Consider the following 9162-nt stretch of genomic DNA (forward strand, 5'->3'; position numbering starts at 1 on the left):
TCATAAACATTTGAGATCATGATATAAGTTTGCACACTAAGTTTTATAATGCTGCCAGTTATTTTGACAAAATTATTTCTCTTTTTGACTTAGAAAATTTGACAAACAGAATGGATGCTTTCTTGGAACATCCCTGAAAGAATGGAAGTATTGCATTGAAACTTAAGAACAGGTTGAAAGTATCATAAGTCAAGTTGACATATCAGGTCCCATAACTCTGAATCTTGTTTTCAAAAATTATATATTTTATATTGACATCATATTGTTAGTTTACATTTCAACTTCCATCACCCTGTCTTTTATTTTGACAGAATTATTCTCCCTTTTACCTAATAGAGCAAAAGTGTTGATTTCTCAAAAAATCTTTGAATCAAGTGAAGTTGAGGATCATAAGGCAAGTTCATGTACAAGGTCACATTTATTATGCCCCCCTTCAAAGAAGGAGGGGTATATTGTTTTGCAGGTCGGTCGGTCTGAATGAAGACCAATCCGTTTCCGGATGATAACTCAAGAATGCTTGGGCCTAGGATAGGGAGGTTGTTCATCACCAGCTGATGACCCCTATTGGTTTTGAGGTCTGTATGTCAAAGGTCAAGGTCAAAGTGACCCTGAATAGTAAAACGGTTTCCGGATGATAACTCAAGAACGCTTAGGCCTAGGGTCACGAAAGCTGATAGGGAGGTTGTTCATGACCCGCAGATGACCCCTATTGATTTTGAGGTCAGTATGTCAAAGATCAAGGTCACAGTGACCAGGAACAGTAAAATGGTTTCCAGGCAATAACTCAAGAACGCTTGGGCCTAGTGTCAGGAAAATTGATAGTTAGGTTGGCCATGACCAGCAGATGACCCTTATTGATTTTGAGGTCATTAGGTCAAAGGTCAAGGTCACATTGGCCAGGAACAGTTAAACAGTTTCTGATCTTCTTGTCCAAAACCATAGGGCCTAGGGCTTTGATATTTGGTATATAGCAAAATCTAGTGGTCCTCTACCAAGATTGTTCAGATTATTCCCCTGGGGTCAAATGTGGCCCCCACCCTGGGGGTCACATGGTTTATATAGACTTGTATAGGAAAAAACTTTGAAAAACCTCTTGTCCAAAACTACAGGGCCTAGGGCTTTGATATTTTGTATATGACATCATCTAATGGTCCTCTGCTAAGATTGTTCAAATTATTCGCCTAGGGTCAAATATGGCTCCGCCCTGGGGGTCACTTGGTTTACATAGACTTATATTGGGAAAAACTTTGAAAATCTTTTTGTCCAAACCACAAACACTGTGGCTTTGATATTTTGTAATGTAGCATCATTTAGTGGTTCTCTACAAAATTTGTTCAAATTATCCCTCTAGGGTCAAATATGGCCCCGCTCCAGGGGTCATATGGTTCATATAGACTTTTATAGGGAAAATTTGGACCACATGTATAGTTGTGGCAAGATGAACCTTGACATGAGTTGACCTTGATCTTGACCTAGTGACCTACTTTCACATTTCTATAGCTACAGCCTTGGACTACATGCATAGGTTTGTGTACCGAAAAAAGTTTGACCTTGTTATTGACCTAGTGACCTACTTTCACATTTTTGAAGGTACAGGCTTCAAATTTTGACCACTTGCATAGTTTTGTGTTCCGAAATAAAATTTGACATTGATTTTGACCTAGTGACCTACTTTCACACTTCTCAAGCTACAGCCTTCAAATTTGAACCACATGCATAGTTTTGTGTACCGAAATGAACTTTGATCTTGAGATTGACCTAGTGACCTACTTTCACATTTCTGAAGCTACAGGCTTCAAATTTGGACTGCATGCATATTTTTGTGTTCTGAATTGAAATTTGACATTGATTTTTATCTATTACCTACTTTCACATTTCTCAAGCTACAGCCTCCAGATTTGAAGCACTTGCATAGTTCTGTCTACCGAAATGAACTTTGACCTTGAAATTGATCTAGTGACCTGCTTTCACATTTCTCAAGCCACAGCTTTCAAATTTGGACCACATACACATTGTTTTGTACCGAAATGAAATTTGACCTTGAGTTTGACCTTGAGCTAGTATTGAAATTTGGAACATTCGAAAATGACTCAGTGGATGGCGCCAAGTTCACTCTGTAATCTCTTGTTAAGTTAATAGGTTAAAGGTCAAGGTCAAATTAAACAAGAATGGTAGAACTTTTGTTTACAGTGAGCATATAATTTCTGTTCCTTGTGCAGTTACTGAATGCATCAAGGGGGGCGCACGAGCTCTTGTTTAATTTATTTATCTGGGTTTTACGGCACATTATTCTGACTTTAATTTTGACAGAATTACTTCTCTTTTTGCGCTTCAAAAAAGTCCATAAAGTGCTATTCCCTTTAATAAAATCTACGCTTCTTCACACAATGTGGAATCATGATAGTAATACACACCTTGACAAAGTAAGTTCCATGAAAGCTTTGTGTATTATTTGACTTGACAAAATTAGTCCCTTTCTTGGCAAACTTACTGTTTTTCTTAAATAGTTCTGAAACCAAAAATTTCCTTAAAGTGCTATATTCTTTTGCATATATTCAAAGCATCTTCTTATAATGTTGGATCATAATGCAAAACATACACACCTCAATTCAAGTTCTATATGAACTCGTGTTTTATTTTGACAAAATTATTCCACCTTTAATGGGATAATTATTGCTTTCCTAAATAGCTCTGAAACCATTTGAGGTGTTTTCGTTGGAATTTTACACAAGCCTGTTGGGTCATGAGGAAGACGGGATTACAAGTCCCACAAGTGACTGGTTGTTTATTTTTTACAAAAAAATTCTCTCTCTTTCCAACTGTATTAAATTTTTCACATTTTTGATAATTAAAAGAAAAACATTAAATTTACTGAAGGGAATTTAATGTAACATTGCAGAGAGGAACGAACTGAAAGGCACAATAACCATAGCTCTGTCCAGAATGATAATAAAGTCATCTCCCCTTCCGCACTTTTTTAAGAAAAAAAAGGAATCACTCGGGCATTACTGAAGGGAAATTATTATGACTTAAAACAGTGAATGATAAGCGAGCACAACAAGTCCCACGTCTGATTTATATACAAAATTGTGCCCCCACCCTTTCTAGCTGTAATTTCAGTTTTGAAGAGAATGATATTAATTCTGTTGAATCAATGAATGAATTTCAGAATGTCTATACAGTTATGCATGTAGAATTAAATGGCTTACAGGAGCCTTGAAAACTAGAATTAACCGGCAAACAGAAGCATTTGAAAACTGAAAAAATAACTGGCTAGTGTATATCTTGTACAAAAAAAAGGCATTCATCCTATTTAAATCTGTTTATATAACAGTCTCCAGCACAAGATGTATATCAAACTTTTAATATTGTACATCGTCAGTTTTGTAGGTTTTAGTCTTATTTCAAGTATGCTCGTCATTTCTTAGGACCTTTTAGGAACTGTCTTCGCAGAAGCAGTAAGATGGTTTTGAAATTTATCTAAAGAGACTTTGTGTTTCCAGGATTTCATGTCCGCCTCTTGAACCCGACATTAAACATTTCTTCTGACAGAAATGTATTAAGTTCTCTTAACAATTTTCATTTATCTTGATCAAGGTTAACTAACGCGTAAGAACGTTCATTTGCATTTTCCATATCCTTAATGATTGATCTTTTCTTTTCGTCGCTTAGCGTCTGATTTAAATGGACTGTCAATTAGTCTTGGCAATTTAAACGATGAAGAACTGCCGAATAAATTTGCATTCAGCACGGGAATTGTTGATAGAAATGGTCTCAATGGTATATTGTGGTATACTAAATTAAGTACTCGGCCCTGCATGTACATGCCGTGAACTTGAACTCGCATGTCCGATATGAAATTTAGACGTCCGTGAGGATAACAATGACGTTTCAGGTTCTATTGTATCTTAATGAAATATAAAAACGAGTACATCATATAGATATAGTACTGGAGATCAATCAATGACAAAACATGTAATCCTACCTTGCATTTATCTTTACGCATGTAGGACACAAGTTCAGAGGAACAAAGAAGTAACTAGATCTATAGTGGTAAGTCATATCATTGCAAGATCAATTTTCGTAGTATATACTGAAGAGGGTTTCTTGTGGTGGTATATGATGTGTGATATGGTATAAATAACATTATATCTAAATTTCAGCTTTAACACAGGATCAGAATATATTTTATTAGACTTAAAACATGGCATACAATATGCACGTATTTGATAACATTTTTGCATTGACATATAAGTTTTTCCTGCAACAGTCCAGTAATAATTAGGCAATGACTTGATAGGTAGGGCTATCTTCAAGAGAAAATACATGGAAATTAAATAAGAAGTTTCAGAAAATCTTAAACAACAATTCTTCAAAATGATCAGATCAAGATATAAATATTATATTTGGTCTTAAATGTTATATAATAAGCAATCCACGTGACATTTTTAAGTTGTTTTCATAAGTGAAATTTTTAGTACTATCTCTACAATAGGTTATAAATCTCACCGAAAATGACCGTAATAAATACCAAAATACATTGACGACTGTTTTTATTAATAAAGATCTTAACATACTACATGAGATTCTTACTTACTGTTGATATATAAAAAAAAAACACAAGAATATAAACGCAGTTTCCCACACTTCATTTGTCCGCTTTATGTAATAGTTCGAGTAAGCAGTTTGTTACCCAACTGGTTGAATATGCCAATTAACTGTGTCGTCAATACCGCCAATTTGCCGTATTCTGAAGAGTTCATTTGCAAATAAATTCTGTCATCCTTGACGTTATTATAGATAATGAAGAAGCATTGAATGTATGTAAGAAATTCTACAGACCAGTTTCTTCAGTGTTTATAAGGGGAAGCTTAGCACACAGCATCACAGAACTTTGAAAATACCTATTGTAATATTATTGATGGCAGTAAACAAAAATGCTATTGCTTTAAACTAGAAGTATTGCCAGTAAAATAATGACAAGGAGACAGACGTTTCAACTCTTCTACAAATATAAACAGTAAATATTTACTCGGTATCTCTACATTGTTTACAGTTAAAATGATTTACTTCTTGTCATATTTCATATACCACACACCCAAACATATACACAGAATTTTGCAAAACATGCGTTTATGAAGAACATTATAAATTTTTCAGAAAAGGAAATATTCGTGCTTCCTGTTTTAACCGGAGCCACCATATCACGTATATAGTTCGGCCCCTTTGCAAACCGTTGCGTACGATTCCAAAAGTGCTTTTATTTAGGGAAGTGGAACAAAACTGAATAATATCTAAAGCAGCTGATTTGTTTAAATGTTGCTATGAAGTAGGCCTATAGAATAAATTCACGTCAACTGTGAGATGTTGTGTTTATTCTCTGAGTAGAAAACAGTTTCGATAAGCAATACTTCCTTAATCTGTTCTAAAGGAGTTTCAACTAAATGAAGTAATAAGAACTTGAAGAAGACATTCAAAAAGAAAACCATTTTTCAAGTGTTACCTAAAATTACGAGACAATAAAAGACGAACTAACAGTAGTAACCTCGTATTGTAGAGTATATCGAAAAAGGCATAGAAACCATAATACAAAAAAAAATGAGCCGCGCCATGAGAAAACCAACATAGTGGCTTTGCGACCAGCATGGATCCAGACCAGCCTGCGCATCCGCGCAGTCTGGTCAGGATCCATGCTGTTCGCTTTCAAAGCCTATTGCAATTACAGAAACTGTTAGCGAACAGCATGGATCCTGACCAGACTGCGCGGATGCGTAGGCTGGTCTGGATCCATGCTGGTCGCAAAGCCACTATGATGGTTTTCCCATGGCACGGCTCAAATAGTGTTACATTATGCCAATCAAGCCGCATTAACAATGTTACGGCAATGCTTCAGAATACTGGTCCACGTAACGACCATTTTGAAATGAGGTTCGAAATGACTCTGTGGTATAGTCTTATTGGTGAAATTAAGTCTTCGAAAATTAATCATGAAAATGATATTTTAAGCATAATTTTAGCAATATTGTCAAAATAAAAACGTAGAAGAAGTGAAAATAAAGGTATAATTGTTTGAAAGGTACAATGCTACATTACATAACACAGTGGTGCCTTTATCATTGAGGTAAAAATCCAGTTATTGTTTTCAGAAGAGATACATGTACATGGAATTAATTATAATTTATAAGCTATATAATTTTTTGTTTCGTGTATGTCGCCGCATTTTTTTTTCAAGCACCACTTATTTCCAAATTACACTATTGCAACAAGTTAAGCGTCCGGTTTGACGTGTCTGTTTCTATAAAAAGCATTAAAAATTTCCGGAATATCAAATGATATTTTATTATTGCAAATTTTAAAGATGCTATAACCACCTTTTGAACCACCTTTTGATCTTACTAAATCATCTTTATAACACTCTTCCTCTTTTCTCTTCCTTTCGCAAATAATGTAAATAATAATGTAAACAAAAATGCAGTTGATCAACAAAGTAATAATTGTTTTAACTACAGTGCATTTAAAAATGATATGAGCCGCGCCATGTGAAAACCAACATAGTGGGTTTGCGACCAGCATGGATCCAGACCAGCCTGCGCATCCGCGCAGTCTGGTCAGGATCCATGCTGTTCGCTAACAGTTTCTCCAATTCCAATAGGCTTTAAAAGCAAACAGCATGGATCCTGACCAGACTGCGCGGATGCGCAGGCTGGTCTGGATCCATGCTGGTCGCAAACCCACTATGTTGGTTTTCTCATGGCATGGCTCAAAATTATTATCTTTAGCTTGTACAACAATACAACACTTTCTTCTTATAATTTAAACAGACTGGCCTTGTACCGCATTACATTAGCTTACTAATACATAGTCATGCTATCAAATAGACTTGATCGGATATGTGAATTCGCTTTTGCAGCACATGTACATGAATGTTCAAAACCAATGCATAATTATTCAAACGAGAAAGGAAATATAGTTTAAAGAAGTTTATAAGACTTCACATCAGTTTTTTTCAATTCTCACCAAATGCCAAATGCTTGTACGGAGAGATATTCAGGTTGGGTTTTATGTACTTGTAGAACAAAACACCCAGTTATTTAAAGCAGCGACAACTAGCATAATGGGATCTCCCGTATACAAGAGCAATGAAAAACGTTTCATTTCAAAAAAGTCATTTAAGTTCCCCTTTTTTCATTAGGAAATAGGAGACTTGACGAAACCCCTCTTTGTTAAATATACATGATGCGTAACATAGAATTAATGACATAGCTTTGCTCAAGAAATCTCCCGAAAAAAGATTGTCCCTAATTACATGCTAGTCCCAAGACATCAAAATACTTTGCTCTCTTTGTACAGAACATTGTGCTGGTCTCTAAGAGACATTGATTGTACGGTTATATTTGTGTCAGAATAAGCAATGAACTATCACGAATTATCGTCAAGTAATATATAAATATATGTAAATGTGACCATTCAGTGAGAAGGTAGCATGTTTCACCAAAGTACCTACTTTGCTTGAAAGAAATGGCTTTAAACTGTTTAACGTTTAGAACATTTTCAAGCAAGGATCTTTATTTTTTCTTTCTGAATAAAGGTGTTGCATCAGATGTATTATACTTTGAACGTTTAATCCTACCAAAAGGCTTTTTAACACATATCTAAGAATTACATCAAAAGGTTCAAGTCAGTTTAATTTACTTTTACTAGGATAAATGCTATCTTTTCTTGGTCCTTAATCCTTGGTAATACATATTTATGTCTCCTAATTAAACGGCCACTTTACTAGTTACTTTTTGTAATAACTGAGTAATCAGAAGAAAGCGACCCATTAAAATGGCCTGACCACTTACATAAGAAAATGTTTTTATAGCAACGTTTGCATAATTACAAGTTTTATGGCATCGTCGGTTTTGTCTATTTTATTTACTTAAACGAACTTCCTAACCTAAGTCAAGTAAATAAAGAATCGAAACTCGCCGTTTTCTCGTGAAATCACGTACCGCCGTGATCAATACATTAAAACACCTAGGCGAAGCAAAATGAAGCGTTTTTTATTGATAAATGATATCTCTGATTTGGTTAATAAATCTAAAGAGATTCAATTCTATGTCCCCTGTGAATTTCAGTTATGTATTATTTTATAAATGTGTCATTTTAAAAATATTGTTTTACGTTGAGTCGTCTTCCTCCAAAGTAAATTTTTTTATCGTATTTGTCTGCATTTTTACCAACACAATTTGTATAATGAACGTTTTCATAAATATATTTTGTTGATAAATTATATACTTATATGATACTGTTTGCTTCTTTCTCGTAATTTCGAGCCATTTTTATGGACCCGAGATTTGGGAAAAGTACATATGCAACTGGTGTTGTTTCCAAAGTATATGAATGTTGTGATAACTCCCACTGCATATAAAACATAAGGAAAGTACATGTTCAAGTCCAAAAATAAAATACACTCCATAAACATGTTGGAATCTAAATATTCTTATCTGAAACAGCGAAAAATACATACGAAAGACAAGTTTTAAAAAAGTATTACTGCACTTTGCCTATCTTGTTTGTGCAACCAAAATAGATTGGAAATAAATGAATTAGGAAGCAACACGCTGTATTGGAACTTTCCTTTCTGTTCAGAAATTTGAAATTATCAAATATCGATCAAATGCAAATGTTAAACAAGAAATTATATTGAAATTCAAAGAAATAATCTGCATTTAAGATAATTATACGTAAAAGCAGATGGAACAATAAAACATAAAACATAAAACATATATTTCTAAATTGAATCGAATTTTATATAAAGGGTATTTTTGCTCCTTAAATAAATCCTTTAGACTAATAAGATTTACGAAAATAATGAAATAGCGCCCTTTTCATGTTAAACACGTTCCAAATCCATTTACATGTACATAGCGCAAAGGAAGCCACTAAGGGTGTCAAATACTCCTCTACTTGTACAAACCCAGAGCGATCTAACCAGAGGGACAGAGTGAGACAAAACCCCCAGACCAGAGAGTGAGAGAGAGGGAGAGAGATCCGTTTAAATACAGGCCTGTTGGGCTATTTGCGAATACACAATCTGGTTCTTTAAAGTGCCCGGTGTATAGCACAGATTCACGTGAAGCCATCGTCTTTGGGAAGTACTGACCTCTGTATAAGGTT

Source organism: Mercenaria mercenaria, chromosome 11 (genome assembly GCF_021730395.1).
Source record: "Mercenaria mercenaria strain notata chromosome 11, MADL_Memer_1, whole genome shotgun sequence".
Taxonomy (NCBI): Eukaryota; Metazoa; Mollusca; class Bivalvia; order Venerida; family Veneridae; genus Mercenaria; species Mercenaria mercenaria.